Source organism: Cnephaeus nilssonii, assembly GCF_951640355.1.
Source record: "Cnephaeus nilssonii genome assembly, chromosome: 4".
Lineage (NCBI taxonomy): Eukaryota > Metazoa > Chordata > Mammalia > Chiroptera > Vespertilionidae > Cnephaeus > Cnephaeus nilssonii.
The window spans coordinates 31,371,805-31,393,110 of record NC_137075.1 but is presented as its reverse complement, the minus strand read 5'-3'; the positions used below and the strand labels follow the sequence as shown (position 1 = coordinate 31,393,110).

The 21,306-nt window shown below is 40.3% G+C and overlaps 1 protein-coding gene across 4 annotated transcripts in view; it reads right to left on the bottom strand.

Moving 5' to 3' along the window:
• The window catches only part of STXBP6 (syntaxin binding protein 6), a 264,054-nt gene that overhangs the window by 214,158 nt on the left and 28,590 nt on the right, over nt 1-21,306 (bottom strand). Inside the window, exon 1 of one of the 4 annotated variants that reach the window (XM_079768773.1) lies at nt 8,365-8,449. The exons of the other annotated variants lie outside the window; for them this stretch is intronic. The gene's annotated coding sequence lies outside the window, so the exon portion shown is untranslated. Of the gene's footprint in view, nt 1-8,364; nt 8,450-21,306 lie in introns of those variants that run through there. 4 annotated transcript variants of the gene reach the window in all.

Genomic DNA, 21,306 nt, shown 5'->3' with positions numbered 1-21,306 from the left:
AAAGTCACTTCTCAGCTGGAGAGGGAGGGAAGACCAGTTTTTAAGTCTAAAATGAAAGAAGGCATTGAAGGTAATCCCACTGCTGCTCAAAGGAACAGATATACTGTTGAAGCCTCTAATTACAAAGGAGAGTGGAGTGCTCTTCCTGTAAGATACCTTCTTGTCCTAGCCTTTAGTATTCTAAAACCTAAGTCATCACTCTGTTCTGCTACCATTATTAAAGTGTGCTCTTAGGAAGGAACATACAAAACCCCTGAGGGAAAGATTTTAGTTATAATTTTATTCGGGGAAGCATGCCTAAGCATGGAAGTACATGAGTCTCTTTTCAGAGAATTCTTCAGAACTTTCAGTGAGACAAGCAAGATTTAAGATAGAAACCTAGCTAAGCAGGAAAAGATTAATCTGTTGTTCTTTTATTAAATTGAGTAATATAGTTTTAAGTATAACATAGTAGTTTTGCCAAGAAATACTAAGAATGTGGTTCAGTATCATCCAACAGACAAATACCTTTTTAACCAGGTCAAGTCACATCCTACTGCCCTAGCTGGTTTGACTCAGTGGATAGAGCATCAGTCTGTGGACTAAAGGGTCCCAGGTTCGATTCTGGTCAATGGTACATGCCCAAATTGAGGGCTCGAAACCTAGTAGGGGGTGTGCAGGAGGCAACCGATCAATGATTCTCTCTCATCATTGATGTTTCTATCACTCTCTCCCCCTCTCCCTTCCTCTCTGAAATCAATTAAATTTTTTTTTAAAAAAAGACACATCCTACTACACTCACACAGCAATGATTTAGCACGTCAGCACTTTCCCTTCTAGACTCATGCTGGGTGCCTCCTGTTACTGTCTAAGATGAGTCTAATGTCACAAAGTTAAACAAGATGAAACATCACATGAATTGACAGCAATATAATGGCAACAAGAAGTAATGTTCATCATAAACAGAATTACTCACCAAGCATAAAACCAGATCAAGAAACCCTTCCAGTAGAAGAAACTTAAGTAATCAATTGATTCATCAGACATTTATTGAGACATACATGATATATATAAAGCACCATGCTATGTTCTGGGGTAAAGGACTAGGAGAAAGAATACAAACTTAGCTGAGGTCTGGTGCCTACCTCTAAGGAATAGTCCATCTCAGAGGATGACAGACAAGCTGACAGTAACAAGGACAAGTAGGAATAATAGAGCAAACTGAAGAAGGGGATTGATAATCTTCAAATTCTAACTTTACATATAGTGAGAAGGCCAAATGAAGGGAGCCACTGAATCTGCTGAAACTAAGAACTAAAACACAGTTGAATAGGATTTTCTCAGGTTACGCACACTAATCCACTCACATCACTATTCACCATTGGCAATACCAAGTAAAGTAACAATTCTAATTCTTCCACTGTGGGCCCAACTCAATGGAATTCAAGGGGAAAAGGGCACCCAGTCAACTTGCACTGTTCAATGTGGAACACCTGTTAAGTGACCCATATTATAATATTAGATGTGAGGAGAGTGGGAGGCAATACTAAGTAGGGTTGTGTACTGGACTTTGTGGTTGACTATAAATTTCAGGAGTGAACCTGACTGTATTAAAAATCACAGAGAAATAGTGTCTGAAGTCTACATTCCTCTCAGCTCTTAATAAAACAATCACTTATTGTTTAAGAAATTTAACTTTCATTTGCCGTTAGCTCCATTTGAAGTGGTATGCTCAACTAGAATTGTTAGCTCTTTGAAGTTACAGGTCATGTTGCTTTCATGTCTAGGGATCCCCAGTAGCACCTAGCACAAGGTGCTACTAAAATATATGAGGAGAAGAAACCTCAGGGGTCAGTTAGCACTCCTTTGACTCTACCCTCAGCCGCTGGGGACACAGCAAGGAGCACAGACATCTGTAAGCCATGAATGGTGAGTGCTGTAATAAGCACAATATCCAAGAGCACTGACTCTACCGTTCAGGTGGAAACAACTAGGTCTAGTCTCCCAGTCAAGTAAGACCAAGGTACTGAAACTATAGTCTTTGCCTCTCATTAACCACACACAGTATCAGTATTAGTTATGGAAAACTAGTCTCTACTAAAATAGACTCACAAATATATAATGGCTCAAACACCTTAGAACGTTGTGTCTTGCTTCCATGATGGGAAAACGGTGAATGAGGTGCTGCTCTTCTTCACACTGAAACAGTGATTCAGGCTGGCATGCTCTGCTGTCTTTACCATGGCCATTCTAATGGCTAGAATTCAGTCACATGGCCACACCCAAGTGCATGGGAGGCTGGAAAATGTATTCCAGGGATCCTCACACAAGGATGGCGGACCTTTCATTTCTGAAGAAAAGGGAACAACCTGATATTAGGGCCCAGATGAAGCAGCTGATGATCTCCCAGAAGGGAGATCAATCCTCCCATGTCCACATTTCTCTTAGGGCCCTTATCAGGATTCACCCAAATGAGACACTAATGAGAGGTTCATCTCTGAGTTGGCAAACACTAGTACAGCATATGGTTTCCCTCACAAAGCGAGGGAAAAGCTAAGTATTTCCTTGAGACACTCAATGACACCATTTTCTGGGTCAGAACCATCACGTCTTATACTTGACACTTTCATCCCCAGCACTAGAAGCTGACTTCCTTCTCAGAGCAATCCACAAAGAAAGCGTATTTCCCTTCAGAGGCATTTTACACATGAAACAATGGTAGAAAAACACTGCTGGAATGTGGACACAGACGAGCAGCTGACACACTCCTAGGTTATTTACCCTCACCAGCCTCCCAAAGCATGTGACTGAAAATCATGCCTCAGCAAGATGGCAAATCAGCATATGTCATGGACCTTTCATAGTCTGTCTCAGATGTTCAATCACTGACATGCAAATGACCCACTACACACAAACATATGTTCTTTTGGCAAGGCATCTTGACTTATCTTGCTGTCCTCCACCATGCATCATCAATAAACAGTGGCTGAGTAAAGATAGTTTATTTATTTATTTTATTTGCCATGGGTTAAGTCCTCTGCATGTGTCCACATAAAAGCTGTCAGTCTGGAGGACAAACACTCAGCTACATGACCCATTCCACACACAACCTTGCTCACAGATGTGGGAAAAATACTTTCTGACTGTAACAGTGACAATACCAGTGATGCTTATGACAGCACAATCAATGACAATACATAAAGGACTGTGCTATTTCATACTTGTGGGTCCAGTCAGTCACCATAAGTTGTGCTAGACCCTAGGTCTTAATATAGTTCCCTCACCAGTTGGCATTACTCCTATCTCCCATCCCTGCTTTAATGTTCTCTATAGTGCATATCACCATTGGACATATTTAACTTATTTGTGTTCCTGTGAGGGCAGAGAATTATGTCCATTCTAGAAGCTCTGTGAGGGCAGAGAATTATGTCCATGTTATCCAGCACCAAAAGAGTGCCTGGCACGTTAGAAGTGTTCACTAGACATCTGTAGAAGGAATGGATGAAATAAAGAAGACATTTGGATTCTTTCCTCTATAGCTGAAGATTTTAGCCACAAAAGAAATTATCCCTGCAATGCTCCAGCATATTCATATCCTTTTGACACACTCGGAACATCTCAAAAAGAGATCTCAAGACAAACCATTTTTAAAGCAGGGGTTCTAGAAATGCAAGTAATTATCATGCCATCTTAAAATCCCCAAGTAAACTGAGAATAGAAAGAATCCTCAGGACTGGCACTTTTGGTAGCCTTTCACCAAACAAGAGTCACATGTGCAGGCCTGACTCACTGTCCACCCCAGCTCTCTCAACTCCAGAGTCCTGCCCGTGGAATGGCACTCACACCTGCACTCTAGGCATGAAGCCAGACAGAAGGATGGGAAGTTCCTTCAAACAGCTTCAGAAACAAAAATATGCCTGACTCCCACATATATAAAATGATCAGATCCTAGACTCAGCTCTACTCATGGGAAGTTATTTTAAAGAAAAAAATAATGGTTCAAGTTAAAATTCTCAGCTATCCAAAAGGGGTCGTATACCTGATAAATTACTTTAGGTGTTTTTTAAAAATTACTGAATGCTATGGAAAACAATGTAGAGGTTCCTCAAATAATTGAAAATAGAACTACCATATGATCCAACAATTCCACTCTGAATATTTATCTGAAGAAAATGAAAACACTGACTCAAAAAGATATATGCACTCCCATGTTCACTGCAACATTATTTACAATAGTCAAGATACGGAAAGAAAATGTTGTATAAGTTATATATGTAAAGGAAATCTTGCCATTTGCAACGAAATGGGTGGATTTTACGAGCACTATGCTAAGTAAATAAGTCAGACAGAGAAAGACAAATACTGTATGATTTCACTTATATGTGGAATCTAAAAAAAAAACCAAAACACCAAGCTTAGAAATACAGAGAACAGAGTTTTAGTTGCTAGAAGTGGGTGGAGGGGGAGAGAGTGGTGGGTGAAAAAGTGAAGGAGGTCAAAGGTACAAACTTCCAGTTATAAAATAAATAAGTCATAGAGATTTAATCTACAGTATGGTGACTATAGTTAATAATGCTGTGTTGCATATTTGAAAGTGGATGAGAGTAGATGTCATCACAAGAAAAAAAATTGTACCTATGGTGATGGTTGTTAACTGGACTTGTGGTAATCATTTTGTAAAATATACAAATAATGAATCATTATGCTTTACATTTAAACAGTGTGTGGGGGGGGGGATGGAGGTGGAAGAGGGTATAGGGGGGATAAATGGTGGGGAAAAATTAATATGTATATATATATGTACATATATATACACACATACATATATATATACTGTATATATTAAAAAATAAAACTAATATAATGTTATATGTCAACTAGTCCTCAATAAAAAAAATAAGAAATCTTAAAAAATCTATTGTGAGTCATAAATACAAATACATGGAAAACTAGAGGAAAAAAGAAATCACTGAAATGCTATTTTTAACTTGCAAAGCTATTGCTTGCTTGATGGAACTTTTAAATCCATGTTTTATTAAATTTTGACATATGGAGAACAATAATGATCCCTATTCATTATTGCCAATAATAATAATCCCTATTCATTCTTCTGTTGACTCTAAAACAATAATTAAATAATATTCCCAAAGTAATGGTAAGAGATTACCATCTTGAGAATGTATAACACAAAATATATTTTACACATAAAAAGGTTTAACACACAGGACACTTTACACATTAGAAGTTTTTAAAATAGTTCATGTCAGGCTCCAATAATTCATGAAAGAATGGCAAAGTTTTTAAATCCCAAAGAAGAGTTGTTATAACACCTTCCACCATACTTCTCAAACATTCCACTGAGACTTTCTTCAAATATACTCTGGCCAAAAGGTTTGCTTCAATTTTTTAAAATATATACTGTCCAGTTAGCCAGTAAGTGCATATTATGTGTTAAACCCAGTGCTAGGCCTGGGGAATACTGAGACAAAGATATAACCTTCATAGTGAGTAACTGGATTCATTAGCAAAATACAAAGGGTGAACTAGATGATAGCTAGAATGATGTCTAGTTAATTTGCTTTGTTTTTACTTCAAACAACTTCACACAACTGTAAAACTTTACCAGCCCAGCCAGTGTAGCTCAGTGGTTGAGCAAGAATCTATGAACCAGGAGATCACAGTTTGATTCCCAGTCAGGGCACATTCCCTGATTGCGGATTGTCTCTCATCATTTCTATCTCTTTCTCTCTCTCCCTTTCTCTCTGAAATCAATAAAAATATATTTTTTGGAAAAAAAATATTTACCAGACATCAAATTAAGATATGCAGCAACAAAAAAAGAAACTTCAAAGTAATTTAAGTGGAAAGTTCTTGATCCCTGGTTTTAATATTTGATGTTCTAAAACTTATACATCTCAGAGCTTACTGATTTTCTAATGACATTTCCCTCTTTTTTTTCTAAATAAACTTTTATTTCAGAATGATATTCGATTTACAGAACAGTTTCCAAGATAGTACAGAGAGTTCCCAGCCTACCCCGATGTCAACATCTTACATGGTACTAAGTTGTCAAACCAAAGAGACTGACATTGGGTGTTATTATTAACTAAAATCTGGGCCTATTCAAAGTTCCAGTTATTCCACTAATATCCTTTTACCAAGACCCAATCCAGGATATCACACTACATTTAGAACTACACTCGTTTTATCTTCTATTAGTCACTTTAGTCATCTTTCCCTGGGACAGAAAATGGGTGGGAGAGCTGTTGTCTTCATTATGAGCTGGGGAAACTAAGGCTTTAAAACACCAAGTGACCAAGATCCCTTAGCAGGCAGGAAGAGCAAGGCCCACATCACTGTACACCCTTCCTCTATGTCTTCCCTTCCCCCCAGGACTCTTGGCTTTCAGAGGGGGGGAGCAGTGGAATGTTCCATCTGACCTACCTCATCCCAGTGCAGATAACAAGGTGCCCCTTCTAGGGCTCAGACTTGACAGAAATCCACTCCCTGACTCATCACCTCTTCCCCTAGATTTGGGGGCCAAGACAATATCTTAGTGACTTCAGCTAGGGCAGAGCGAGACCCTGCACAAGAGAGTGAGAGAGTAACACTGCTATTCACCTATGCAAATCATTTGTGATAGGTGAAAATGCCACAAGTTATTTTCAGTTTCTCTAAGAGGAATAGGAATCGTCTGTGTTCCCACCCCTTGAATCCAGGCATGATTTGTTCTGACCAAAAGAACTTAGCAGAAGTGATATTGTACCAATTGTAGGCCTAGAACTCAAGAAGCCTCGCAGCTTCTACTCTCACTCTCTTGGAATCCTGAGGTGAGGCCATCATGTGACTAAGCATGAGCTAGCCTGCTGGAGAGGCCACTAGTCACCCAGCCAATAGCCAGCCCACTGCCACACACGTGAGTGAGACCTTCCTAGACCCATCTGAGTGACAGCTGACTGCATGCAGTCCCTAGGTGATAACAGAACTGTCCAGATAAACCCAGTCCAAACTACCAACCTAGAGAATTGTGGATAAATACTGGCAAATGACTTGTTTTTCTTGCTAAGTTTGGGGATGGTATGTTACACTGCAAAGGCTAACTGATACCAATTCCTCATCTCTCTCTTGGTAGTGGGATTCCAACTTTAATTCAGGAGGCAGTGTGCCAATCCCCAGATAGTTCCCTCTTAATCTTATTTGCAGGTCACCTGGGCTCTCTGCTTTTCTATTTTCCTATTTGCCTCTCAAAGTAAAAGTAAGGGAAGGAAAAAATCATACAAAGTATACAAAACTATACAATAAATTATTAAAACATATTTCTTTCCAGACCTAAGCCCAAAATGAGTTGCACAGTACCATGTAGCACAGTCAAGTGCAGAGAAAAGCTCTCCTCCCTTAGTAAAACAAACACAAGTCCAACCCCACCTCCTGAGGAACAAGAGCGTGGTCACATGTCACATACTCTTTCCAGAACTCCCTCCAACTTGGGCTTTGACCCTCAACTAAGCAGTTCAGGTTTTCTAGTCCCATTGGTTTCTGTTAATGGGCTCCAAACCACCGCATGCAGCCACTTCATGCAAAATGACATCACATACACAAAACTTGCATTTAGAATCAAACCAAAATACCACAGATTTGAACATGACATGGTCCTATATTTTCAGCAACAGTGATGGACTACAAATCATGCAATGCCATTACTTATCTTTTCTCTAGAGTGGTCCTCTCTGGGAAAAAATGCTATTCTAATAGGCCCACGCTCCACACCAGCCTAACTTCAACTGTGTTTAACTCCACAGCACTTAAAGGATACACAACACAACTGCTCCCAACAGTGGCTCACTGAGAGTTGGGGGAGTTGGGAAGTGCTCTTCCCAGTTTCTGAAATAATTTGAAATGGCTTCATTTCCTCTTGGGCATCATCTGTATAACCGATTCCACCTCCAAATGTATTCCTGCAAATCTGAATTCACACCACAGAGACTTTTAGTCAAGGCAGTCCCACAACGAGTTAAGTCATGGCTCACTCTGTGATGGACACCCTCACTTAGACTTGGAAAACAGATCAGTGGACCACTCCAAAGTTGCCTGTAATTAGATTCAAGAACAAAAAATAATCTGGCCCTCATTTTCACTTCAATAAAACTTTTTGTGCAGTAAATCTGTTCAGCAATTTAAAATCAATTGCAATTTCCACTTTTTCCTAAGCCTTTATATTATTTACTCTTAAGAGAAAGAAGGAAATTAGGTAAATAAAACCTGAATTTTAAATCTGAATTAAAATTTCCTGGGGCTATCCACACTTGAATAAATAAATCAGTGTAGCATAAACTAATAAATATTTCATACATGTGTAAAACATGTTTCTATGAAGCATTCACCTACCTTTAACCCAGCCTTTTCATTGAGACTACACTTTATGGAAAACTCCACACTTACAGCACCTTTCCTCCTAGTACATTGAGGTCTTTATAAAGGAGCAGAACTTTCTAAACAGGAAACCAAAGCACTGAAAGGCGGGGCCATTTTCCTCAGTGACACCAGAACCCCAAATTCCTGGCATTCCCAAGCCATAAAATCAAGGCTCACGTCTTCATACACCACATGCTTTTCGTGTGGAGGTGGGTCTGTTCAGTGAATTTAACATGAAACAATTTTATATTTTTTTTTGCAATTTAGTCAAAGTGACCAATAGAAAAGAAAAATTTGACATGACCAATGGTAGGACCCATCCCCATGAAAGACTCACCTTCTACTTCACACTCTGACTTTCGTGTATTCTAAAACTACCTTCAGCAAAGTCGATGAGATGACTTGCTCAGAAAGCCCAGGCTTCTGACTTTCCAAATCCGTAAATCCTAATGCAACAGGTCACACAGAGCAGATATTTAAATCATTTCACTATGACAGATTTAATGATGAGAAAAATAAACAAGGCTCTGGTGAAAAATGAACTTGCTCATCATAAATACGAAAACATATTTAGTATTTAATAACTACTTCCCAAACAGGAAATCTCTATTTTACTAAGAGCTCTGAAGCCCTGACATATGCTTTGCCTCACTCCCCACCTGAACCACAAAGTAATTAGGAAGCACCTGAATAGCGATGTGGGCTCTGATTCAAGCTTCCTAAGTGATGACACTTTTCCACGTGGCACCTGAGGCTGTCAGGTGCTTCTTATGTTGGTAGATAGTCAAGGACATTACGTCATGCTGCTCCTCTCCCCTACATATTCTAACTTCACAAAGCCCCTGCTGGCTGTTTTCAAAGCATACTTCCTTTTCTTATGATGGAAACTCTTCCACGTACCTGGGAAACAAGAATGAATGCTGTTCATTATCCAAGAGAAGCTACAATTATTAGGAATTGTGAACAAAGGATGAATTACTGAGTTCAGCTCAACAGAACGAGACAAAATAAAAATTCCCCTGAGGACCCAGAACTGCAAAATCCAGTGGTTTTAACCACCCATCTCATAGATACCTGTATACTATTCAGTGATGGGAAAATGAGATACCCAGGCTTAAGGCACCATTATTCCACTTTGAAAACTGTAAGATGCTTTCTTGTGAAGGATTTGGTTCAATTAACCACAGGATGGTGGGGGCGGGGGAAGTATTTCTAAGCTATGTGGTCAAGCTATCAGTTGGATCCTAGGTTCAGAAATTAGTAGGAAATGCATGAGCCGTTACTGAGTTCCATGAGCTAAGCAGGCTTTTCTCTGGATGATTGAAATCTTCAAAAGTTAAGGCTCTAGTGAGTTACCACTGGCATCTTTAATTTCCCCACTGCGACCAATAAAGCCAACATGTTTAGTGCATTGTTTTTCAGTATACAATGGAGCTTAGCAGATACTCATCCTGCCTCTGTATCTGCTTTTCCCTTATTAGGGCCATTCCATTTCAGAAAAAGAACTGCTAATTTTACTTGGTAGCCCCTAACATGTACAAGCCTAGCACAGCTGCAGTGTTTACAGCTTCTAAACTTTAATTAATCATAAATTTTTTGACATTAGTGATTCTGTTTATTGGGGGGGATGCATAAACATCTACCTCAAATTCTGGTTTTGCTACTTATTAGCTGTGAGACTTGGGGCAGATCTCTCACACATAAAAACATTTAAAAATAAAAGAGCTACTTTATAAGGACACCAGTGAGTCCATGTACTAGTATGTGGCAAGAAATTTAAAAGATGAACATAGAATAGCAGTTCTTGAGATTTTTGGTATTAGGACCCTTTTATTTAACATTCTTAGAAGTTACTGAAGCACCAAAGAACTTATCTTTAAAAATTCTAGAAAACACAAGAATATACACTCACACATTCCAATAGCCAATATGTGGTATTTAGAAAATTCCACTATACACATGTGAGAAAATGAGAGTAAAGGAGGTAAATAATACTATGAAAATTGTTGTAGCTTCACAGACCCCTTAATAGGGTCTCAGGAACTCCCAGACATCCTCAGGTCACATGTTGAGAGCCAATAGCTTAGAATATTTTAACATCAGAAAGCAGGAAAATTGTCAAAAACTATTAGAATCATATCAAAAGGATTCAGGAGCCAACACAGAGGGGCTCCCACTGGTCAAAGATGGCACAATTTTAGGGTCAACAAGAATAAATGCAATGGATTGAAACACTAATATTTTTAAATTTACTAATCCTTAATAAATCATACACACCTCTCTGTCATTGCCTCCATGTCTGTCCATCTTTCTCAATGGTCACCTTTGGAAAATATTACTAATGAGATAGCTCATGGAGCCAACTAATTATTTTGAAAACTGATAAAGAGGGGGAAAATCAGATGTTTTACCTGCCTTTCCTACATAAACTATACCTCAGAATAACCAAATACCTGATTCATAGGAGTTTCTCTTTATAGAAGTATTTTAGTTAATAAATGAAGATATGATTGAAAAAATATTCTTTTTTGTTAATCCTCATCTGAGGATATTTTTTTCATTGATTTTTAGAAAGGTGGGAGGGGGAGAGACTGAGAGAGAGAAACACTGATGTGAGAGAGACACATCAATTGGCTGCCTCCCACACATGCCCCTGGTTGGGATCAAGCCTGCAACCCAGTTACATGCCCTTGACTGGACTCAAACCACTGACCCTTCAGTCCATGGACTGACACTCTACCACTGAGCCAAACCAGCTAGGGCTGAAATAAGATTTAGAATCCCATCGGCAGCAACAATCATCATTGTCTGTCAAGAAATCACACACACACACACACACACACACACACACACACACACACACATACACACACACACACAGAACTGATGTTAAGTGGCTCCTGACCAGTTTAAAAGAAACACAATGGCCAGAGGAACATTTAACAGGAATGTAATCAGCAAAATCCAACTTATGGGAAACTTTGCAGAATAAATGGTTCACTCTGGCAAAAAAATAAATAAATTGCAAGGAAAAGACAGTGAAGGTTGAACCTATGTATTAAAAGGGACTCAGGAGCCTGCAGAGCTAACCTGTGATGGGGACAAAATCATAATTACAGTATAATCATAATCAAGAAATATAAATATAAACTCACCACAGAAAAGGATGTAAAAAACGCTTCACAGATAAAAATATAGAAATACAGTATGTTTCTCCTGGGTGTAGGGACTACAGGAGTTTGCTTCTTTGCTTCTATTTCTCTGAATTTTCCCAATATTTTTAGTTACTGTATTGTTTTAAATGTGGAGGAAAACTAATGAAATTAATTTTTAAATAATTTATACTATCAAAGTCTATAGATAGCTTTTTTAAAAAAATATATTTTTGTTGATTTCAGAATGTAAGGGAGAAGGAGAAAGAGATAGAAACATCAATGGTGAGAGAGAATCATTGATCAGCTGCCTCCTGCATGCTCCACACTGGGGATCAAGCCCACAACCTGGGCATGTGCCCTGACCAGGAATCCAACCATGACTTCCTGGTTCACAGGTTGACACTCAACCACTGAGCTATGGGCAAGATAGCTATTTTTATATAATCATATTTTTTTTATATTTCTATAACATTTTCTATGGCTTGGATAGAAGAAAAATCTCTCTCTCTATATATATATATATAAAAGCCTAAGTGACCAGACAACCAGATGACCGGCTGGTAGCTACGATGCACACAGTCTGCCAGGGGGAAGACACTCAACACAGGAGCTGCCCCCTGGTGGTCAGTGCACTCCCACAGAGGGAGCACTGCTCAGTTGATAGAAGGGCGCCAGACACAGGGCTCATGGCTGGCAAGCACAGCTATGGTGACGTGAGCCTCTCCCGCCTACACTCCCCCTGCACACCCAAGCTGCAGAGGCAGCAGGCACAGTGGGCCAGGATGAGCAGGAGCGGCGCAGTACCCAGCCCGGGCTCGGGCTCCTCCCCGGCGCCTGCCACTTCTCGTACTCCGTGCTGTGCGGGATCGATGCAGACAGCGGGCTGGAGCCCAACGAGCTGTTGGGTAAGGCCGGGCTGTGGCGGCAGAGGTCCACGATCCCCACAGGCCAGGCCGAGGGACACCACTGGTGCACGAATCTGTGCACTGGGCCTCTAGTATTAAAATAATGAAGAAAATATTAAAAACTATCATTGAGGAATTTTTACAATGAATTGTGAAAGCAATATAAGAACACCCTTTTTATATTTGGGAAGAGTGGATAGCCTTCATTATCTTTTCCACTACAAATAGAGAAGAACTGCCATTTTATAAAAATCACATCTGGATAACCTAGCTCAAGGAGATCTCTTTAGGTTCTTCTAAAACCTCAGTTGCAGGAAGCCTGAGACCTAATGAAGGGGCTTTTGTCCAGATCTGGATATACTAGTGGTACATATCTAAATACTCTGTCCACCCACCCGACACCACCCCAGCCCCACCACCACCACCTCCCATGCCTTTCCATCAGCTCAAGGAAGAGAAAGAAAAGTTTAGTTTAATGCCAAGATTCCACACCTGGTAACATCATATTCCCCAAAGGAATGTGTGTCCCACAAAATGGATTTTTTTTTTCATTTTTAGATAAAATGTTCCTTTCAGCTAAAGATTCTTAAAAAAGGAGGCAACAGCTTGAAGTCCTATGCAAGCTTCACGTATTTCACTTTGAAAATAAATGAAAGACTTTGTGCACCAGTGACTATTAATAATTGAACATGAAAAAGACTGTTGGAAATTTGGCATGGATAATTGTTATGTTTTCCACACAGGTCTAATTAAACTTGATTTGGACTGCATAGTGCCTTTTTTTTTTTAACCCTGCTATTAAACAAACAACAACAAGAGAAAAAGCTGAAACTGCCAGTTCTGTGCTTTATATATACTGCATCCAAGTGAGGGAAGAAGTCAAAGCGTCTCAATATATGGGAGTGTAACTGTGTAGCTGATCTGCCATTTATTAGCTGCCTGACTTTGGGTAGGCTGTTCAACCTCTCTGGCAGCATGGGTTCCTCATCTATAAAATAAAGTTAAGAGTAGATGGAATTGGAGAGCATTATGCTAAGAAATAAGCCAGTCAGAGAAAGATAAATATCACATGATCTCACTCATTTGTGGAATATAATGAACAACATAAACTGATGAACAAAAACAGATCCAGAGACAGAGAAGCATCAATCAGATTGTCAAACCTCAGAGGGAAGGTAGGGGAGGGTGGGGGTAAGGGGGAGAGATCAACCAAAAGACTTATATGCATGTATATAAGCCTAACCAGTAGACACAGACACCAGGGGGGTGAGGGCATGAGTGAGAGGTGGGGGGGGGGGGAATGGGGGGATAAGGACACATATGTAATACCTTAATCAATAAAGAAAAAAATAAAATAAAATGGCATATAATAACATAATAACTGAGATGAGAAATTGAAAATGTTTAGGACAGTGCCTAGCACATATATGCTCTACAAATGCTGCCTATAATGGTTATTAGAACCTAATATACCTTATTTTTACTCCCCACCTTTTTTCTTTTTTCACTCAAGAAATAAAGATTTGACAAACTTCTAATTCTTTAGCCTCATCAGAGAATACTGTAATCTATTTTATTTTATTTTATTATTTTTTTATTTTTTTAATTTCTTTATTGATTAAGGTGTCACATATTTGTCCTCATCCCCCCATTCCCATCCCACACCCCTCCCCATGGATGCCCCAACCCCCTGTTGAACTTAACCATTGGTTAGGCTCATATGCATGCACACAAGACCTTTGGTTGATCTCTCCCCCCTCCCCCCACCCTCCCCTATCCTCCCTCTGAGGCCCGATAGTCGGATCGATGCCTCCTTGTTTCTGGTTCTGTTCTTGTTCATCAGTCTATGTTGTTCATCATTTCCCCTAGATGAGCGAAATCATGTGTCACTAGAGATATACTTATAAGAATTGAATGTGAGACGAGCAATAATAGTTATGCTGACAGACAAATGAATCAGTCTGTAGTGAGTTTCCTTCTGGACCAACAGTTCTTTTGAGACCCAATATCAATGTCCACCAGTTCCTTATGAGTACATGTCGGCACTGACCCCTCAGCTCTGGATGGTGGACAAATGGTGGTAATGCAGGTCCGACTCCCTCTGGTTTGGTCTCGGCCGGACCCAGGGGCACGGCTTCACCCGGATCCAGGGGCCCACGGCCTCACCCGGACCCGGGACCCAGCCTCACCCGGATCCAGGGGCACACGGCCTCGCCCAGACCCAGGATTCAGCTTTACCTGGACCCAGGGGCGCATGGCCTCACCCGGACCCAGGGGCGCGTGGCCTCTCCCGGGCCTGGGACCCAGCCTCACCCGGATCCAGGGGCACACGGCCTCGCCCGGACCCGGGATCTAGCTTCCCCCGGACTGTAATCTATTTTAAACCTTGACTTTTCTATTTCCCCAGAGCAGAAATGAACTTTTTCTCTAGAAAAAAAAACAAAACAAAAAAAAACAAAGATGAAGTTAGATTCTCCTTTATTTTGTGCCAATCACAAATAGTAGCAAATTCGTTAACTCCCTGAATCCAGAAAGAATCTCACTGTTTCTAAGGTCCAAGGAAATCCTCAGAATTAAAGAGAATGACTTTCAGATCCCCCCCAAAAACCTTTGTATTAGGGATCTAGTATCTAATTTACATTACACCCCTCCTGGCACTTGTGAAGAAAAAAGACATTCAGACAATCCACGCCAAAGACAATGATCAGGAGAAATTCACATCTATTGTAGAGAAAGGAACACAAGTCTTAAGAATTCTTGCACATCATCTACAACTTTTACTCAAAATAAAATTCTAGGTGTGTTGGTACTATTGGGGAGACTCCCAGACTGTGGACTTACTAACAGGACATGAAAAGGATTACTGAAATCATAACATAAACCTAAGAAAGCATAAAACTTAAAAAAAAAACCACAAATAACAACACTATATTTTAGGCTACAAGGAGTGGGAAAGGAGAAATGGAATGGGATTCACACATGCTTTGAACTCAAAAACATGGGAATTGGTATGAAAGCTAAACAAAGGTGTAAGGCTTGCACTGAAGAAAAGAAGTTGGTAGACAAAGAAGATAAAAGAAATTTGAGGTGAGTGCTGTCCAGATAGTATAGTGTAAAGTGCTGAGTATGCAGTAAAATGTTTACTAGGAAAGAATACAAATAGTCCAGTGACCACATAACCAATAGCCTTGTAGTCAATTAGACATTAGGTATACAGTCATCTCGCTGATTTGATATGTTTGCACCCAAGCTGAAGTGCATGTAAATGAGACAAGTCTTTTACTCACCAGAATTCTTAGAAAATAAACAGTATTTATGTGTGCTAGTTGTTAAGGTATAGAGAGAGGGTTCCTCCCTGTCCCACAGTTGCCTTAATGTGGGGAGGACTCTGATTGATATTAAAATCTGAAAGAATACGATGTAGGGATAAAGTCAGTAAAGTTGATGAAAGATCACAAGTCTTCACTAAAGCCTATGTGATGGGAGGAGATCTCCCGTGGAAACTGGTGTGGGCAGAAGTGCTGCACTCAGGATGCACGTGAGGGGCACAGACAGTTCTCGGACTCAGAATCTCAGAGGCACAGGGAGGCATGAGGAAGGAAGACACAGGAACATGGAATCACCAGGAGGCTTTGGACTGAGCCAGATTTAACTAAATATCTCCAAAGGGCAAGGAAAGCCAGTAGATACACACAGTTACCAAGATAAAAGGTTGATGCTCTAAGGAAAGGATGCAAATGCATTCAAAGATAGGAGATTCCATGGGAACCTAAAAATCATTGAGGTCATTTAATTAAGGTGACCCTGGGTCATAAAACAACCCAATGACTTAGTAGGCTTTAAGGAGCCCCTGGGACACCAGAGAGCAGGAGGACTAACAGGACTGGTTGTTTCTCCAGGGCTTGGATCTCAGTGGGCAGCTCAGACAGACAGCATGGTGGTTGAGATCTCCAACTGTGAAGCTAAATTGCCCTGTGTGTACCTCCGCTTGCCATCTATAAGCTCAAATTAAGTACTTGTTCTGTCTGCTCACACATCTGTCCCTGAATTTCCCTCTGTCCAAATGCTCTTGGTTAGGGATCACTACTAGATCTTCTGTACAAGTAAGGAAACACAGGACTTCTCTACAACATACAACACAATTGTACTCTGTCCCCACCTCAGCAATTTCAGAAAACACATTCTTAACCTGATCTTTGTATGTATCTCTGTCCTGTCATCACTGTGCTGTGTTGTTTCTTTATTTTCCCATCGTTGCTGCAGTGTTCATAAGAGGACACCCAGAAAATCTAAGTACATTGCAGACCTCAGCCACTGCCAGTGGCTTCTCACTTCCCTGCCACTCACTCCTTATACAGCTAAATACTGAGCGCCGACCCCAGGCCTAGGCAGCCATGCACTGGAACCACGTGGTTCCCACAAGGCCCAGAGGCCTCCCTGAGCCCAGGCTCTTCTCTCTCACTCATCACCAGCTACATTCTCAAAACAGTGGCCTTTAATCTTACGAGAGGCTACAATATCCCTAGGGCCCCAAATTCTCCCGGTTTTCCAAAATATTGACCCAGATTTTAATTTAAAAGGACCAGATGTAGAAGCCAACCATTGGAGAGGAGTAATATGGTAAAACATTAAGAGGCCAAACCTCTATATTTTATGATATTCTTTGACTTTACCGCCTCTGAATACTAACCCTTTCCATGCTCCTCTCTCAAGAGTGACTTTTCAGTCACACACCTGCTAAAATCCTGGTTCCAGTGCCCAGAGAGCTACATCTTAGTCCCAATTTGCCAATATCAACAGGATGGCCTAGTAACAGTCACCAAACTTTTCTAGGCCTCGGCTTCCTTCTATGAACATTGCCAATGCTGATATCTGCCAGCTGTAATGCTCTATGATTTTAAGGTCCCCATTTATTCTTTGACAGGCATAAGTGTAGAGAACTATCATGATATGAAAATCCCAAGGTTCAATTCATATAGGAGATAAGCTTTTAATTTATAATTTTTTTTTTCAATATGGGATCTTTCTAATCAGCCACCAAGCCCAATAAGAATAGCTATCATTAATGGTTGACTACATGCCAGGCACTGTTCTTGGCAGTTTGTAAACTCAACTGAGACTTCCTAAAGAATCTTAAGGAGGATAGGGCTCTTTAGCTACAAGTTAACTCAGCCTCCTTCCACTCTGTTGAGTCCAAGAAGCAATGTTTGGTAGACTTACACCTCACCTCCCATTTTACAAGCTTTACAATACCTAGTAAAGAGGTACACAAAATGACACCTTCTAAGCCACAAGAAGACTCATATCTAGAATAAACTAAGGCTTCCAAAAAATGCTAAGAACAAAGCAGGTGGTTTAGTTATTTTGAGAGCAGGTGGTTTAGTTATGTTACTCACCAGAATTCTTAGAAAATAAACAGTATTTATGTGTGCTAGTTGTTAAGGTATAGAGTGAGGGTTCCTCTCTGTCCCACAGTTGCCTTAATGTGGGGAGAACTCTGATTGATATTCAAATCAGAAAGAAAAGGATGTAGGGATAAAGTCAGTAAAGTTGGTGAAAGATCAAAAATCTTCACTGAAGCCTATGTGATGGGAGGAGATATGAGTCTTCTTGTGAGAAAAAAAAAATTATCAAGGCAGGACCTAACCTATTGCTTGGGTAGAATAGTATAGAAAAGCAGATGTCAAGGACAGGCAATGATCATCAACAACTGTTTGTTCTCTGAGCGCCGACCCCAGGCCTAGGGAAAAATGAAACAATCCTTAAAGGCTCAAGCCTCAGATAGGAAAACCCAAGTCTCAGATTCTAGAATACCCCAGGGTCTAAAGGAACTTGAAGACTCTAAACCTTGAGTTGGGTGAAGTGATTCTTGCCTTGGGAATAGTTTGAGGGGAAAAAATCCAAGGTTTCTCACCACCTAGCAATCTATAAATCTGTCAAAGAGCTAACTTACCAAATTATACAAGTAATAAATACAAGGAGCCAGAGATAGGAAAGCACCATGTTGGACTTTGACTTGGTTTTGTCAAGGAATAATAGATGAAATGTGGAGAAAGGGGAAGAGAGGCATTAGGACAGGGCAAATTAAAGGCAAAAGCAGGGATGAATAAACAGGTTCCTTGAGGGGAGAATAAGGAGACAGAGAGCAGAGGGAGTGGCTAGCGGGCAGCAGAACTGCTCTTCGCTGTAAAACATTTCATTCTAGGGCAGACCTTTGAGTGCTGGGAGCTTCTCCCGCTATCTGTTGTCACCATCCTCAGCCTTAAAACATGGGCACTCTTGCCCTGTGCTCCGTCAGTTGTCTAATCTTTTCAGAATCAGTAACAAAAAGATGCTGTATCTCAAAGCTTACATGCTGAATTCCTTTTTCTTTTCTTTCTTTTTTAGATTATAGATTTACTATAATCCTGATTACTTGGTGAGGATTTTTATCACAACCTTCAGATGTTTTAGATGGTCAGGTTTAGCAGTTTATTATAAATTACACATGCTTTTTATTTTCTTTGTGAGCTTTTCTAACCCCTTTTCCTTCTCAAGTATAAGGAACGCTGGCTCAGATGCCTTCCCATTCAGAGAAGTATTTTCTGAGCTGGTGGGCTTGCTCTCCCTCAGTTACTGCCAAAGCATGACGCATATTACGAAGGACAACAGATGCTTCTAACATGGCTTCCTACTTACGCTCCCTTCAAAGCTCATCATGGTGAGGGCCACAAGGGACTCAGGAAAACCTGGCCTCCTCTCAAATGTGTGGACTGCACTGTCAGTCACCTTCAGAAGCCACATAACCACATAAGACAAAAAGGGCACCAATCATTGCAGCAACTGGAGATTCTATGAACTGAAGTGGTTTAAACGATTTACCACTTTAAAGTGATTAAAGACAGACTTTGCCTGATAAAATATCACTCTCAGGACATAATGCAAAAACAAATAAGTGGGCCCCAAACCATTTAAATATAGTCTCCCAGCTGAATTTCCATTGAAACTAAAGGTAAGGAGGTTTAGAAAAAATGGATAACCTGTTCTTTATATAAAAACAAAACACACACACACACACACACACACACACACACACAGATACCTCATCTGAACCCTGACCAAAATCTTCCTCTCCTCCGAATCCTGCAATCAGCAGGGGTGAGCCAAATGTCCAAAGGCATCAGCACTCTGGTCTCTATTCTCTTACTGCCTCACATCCAATGACCCTTTCCTCCACTACACCTGAGCCACCCACTGCCCAGTCAAACATCCCATCCTTTGATTACAATATCCTCAGCTTCACCTCCCTTATCAAAATGCCCCACATTGTGATCAACCACTAGGGCCTCGTCAAAAGTTTCATTTCATATCCCTTCTTATTCAGTTTCCTTTCTAAAAGCCATCATCTCCATAACACTCTTTTCAAACAGCCTTACCAAATGCAAAACTTAGCTTGTTCATCCTTTGGTCCTCCTTCCGCTAAACCTCTACCCTATGACAGTAAGGCAGTTGCTCACCTCCAGACCACATCCTGCCAGGTTGCAACAGAAAACAGGAAAGATCCTCTTCCTGGAGCTCCCTCACAGTCTCAAAATTCCCTCTGATTTGGGCCAACTTGAACCAACCATTTGTTGCTAGGCTACTCGGGGGATGATTGGCCAACCCTGGGACACACTTCAGGAGTGGAACTTAATCTAAAGCACAAGGCCTGCCCTAGCCCATTTGGCTCAGTGGATAGAGCAACGGCCTGCAGACTAAAGGGCCCCGGATTAGATTCTGGTCAAGGACAAATGCCCAGGTTGTAGGCTCAATCCCCAGTAGGGGATGTGCAGGAGGCAGCCGATCAATGATTTTCTCTCATCATTGATGTTTCTATCTCTCTCCTTCTCCCTTACTCTCTGAAATCAATAAAAATATATTTTAAAAAATTTCATGGACTCAATAAAAGTATATTAAAGCACAAGGTCTAAGATTAGAGGATAGGAAATTTCTTAAAAGGAAACTAGGGTGCTGCTATCAAAAAGAGAAAATATATTCAGGGTTGCCAAAAAAAACATAAATATGCTACAGCAACTTGCTCAAATATTTTAAAAACACTACACAGGCCAAATAAAACAGGTTTTCTGACTGAAGGGGCTTGTCAACCTCCAGTTTCAATCCTTTCTCTATTTGTTTCCTAGGTGATCTCATCCGAGATGAGCCTTCATTTACCATCTCTATATCCCAAATGCCACATTTTTATCTCTGACTCACAAATTCAACTGCCTACTCAACATCTTCACTTGGATGCCTCAAACTCATCTCAAATTCAATTTGTCCTAAATGAAATTAATGATCTTCTCACCCTCCATCTGCTCCCACTCAAAGCTGGCCTTCCTTGGAGTTCCTTTTGGGGTGGGCTAGTAAGAGGAGACAAAATCAACATGACTGAGGCATTGTTTGGAAAAAAAAAAAAAACAACAAAAAAACCTTTCAGGAAGTTAATTGTAAGACTCCACTGAAATTCTTTGTCTACTTCAAATATTCAAGAAAGACATTTGATATCTTAATTCATCTAAATTTGCAATTTCCATTTCCCACCTTTTCCCAATGAATTTTTAAGACACATAGTAAAAGTTTCATCATAACAAATAAATGGAGAAAGATTGTCAATGGACTTCCAAAGATGCTTTTGCTGGCTACTTTGTTAACGCAGATGTCATCTTCTATCAAACATATTATCTGGTTTGATCCTGACAACAACCCAGGAGGTGGTAAAGCAAACACTAACATATTTCATCAAATCTAAGAAATCACTGATTATAAGATGCAACATTATTTTATGAACCACTGGGGAAAAAACACCACAAATTGAAAAATAACATATAATGCACTGT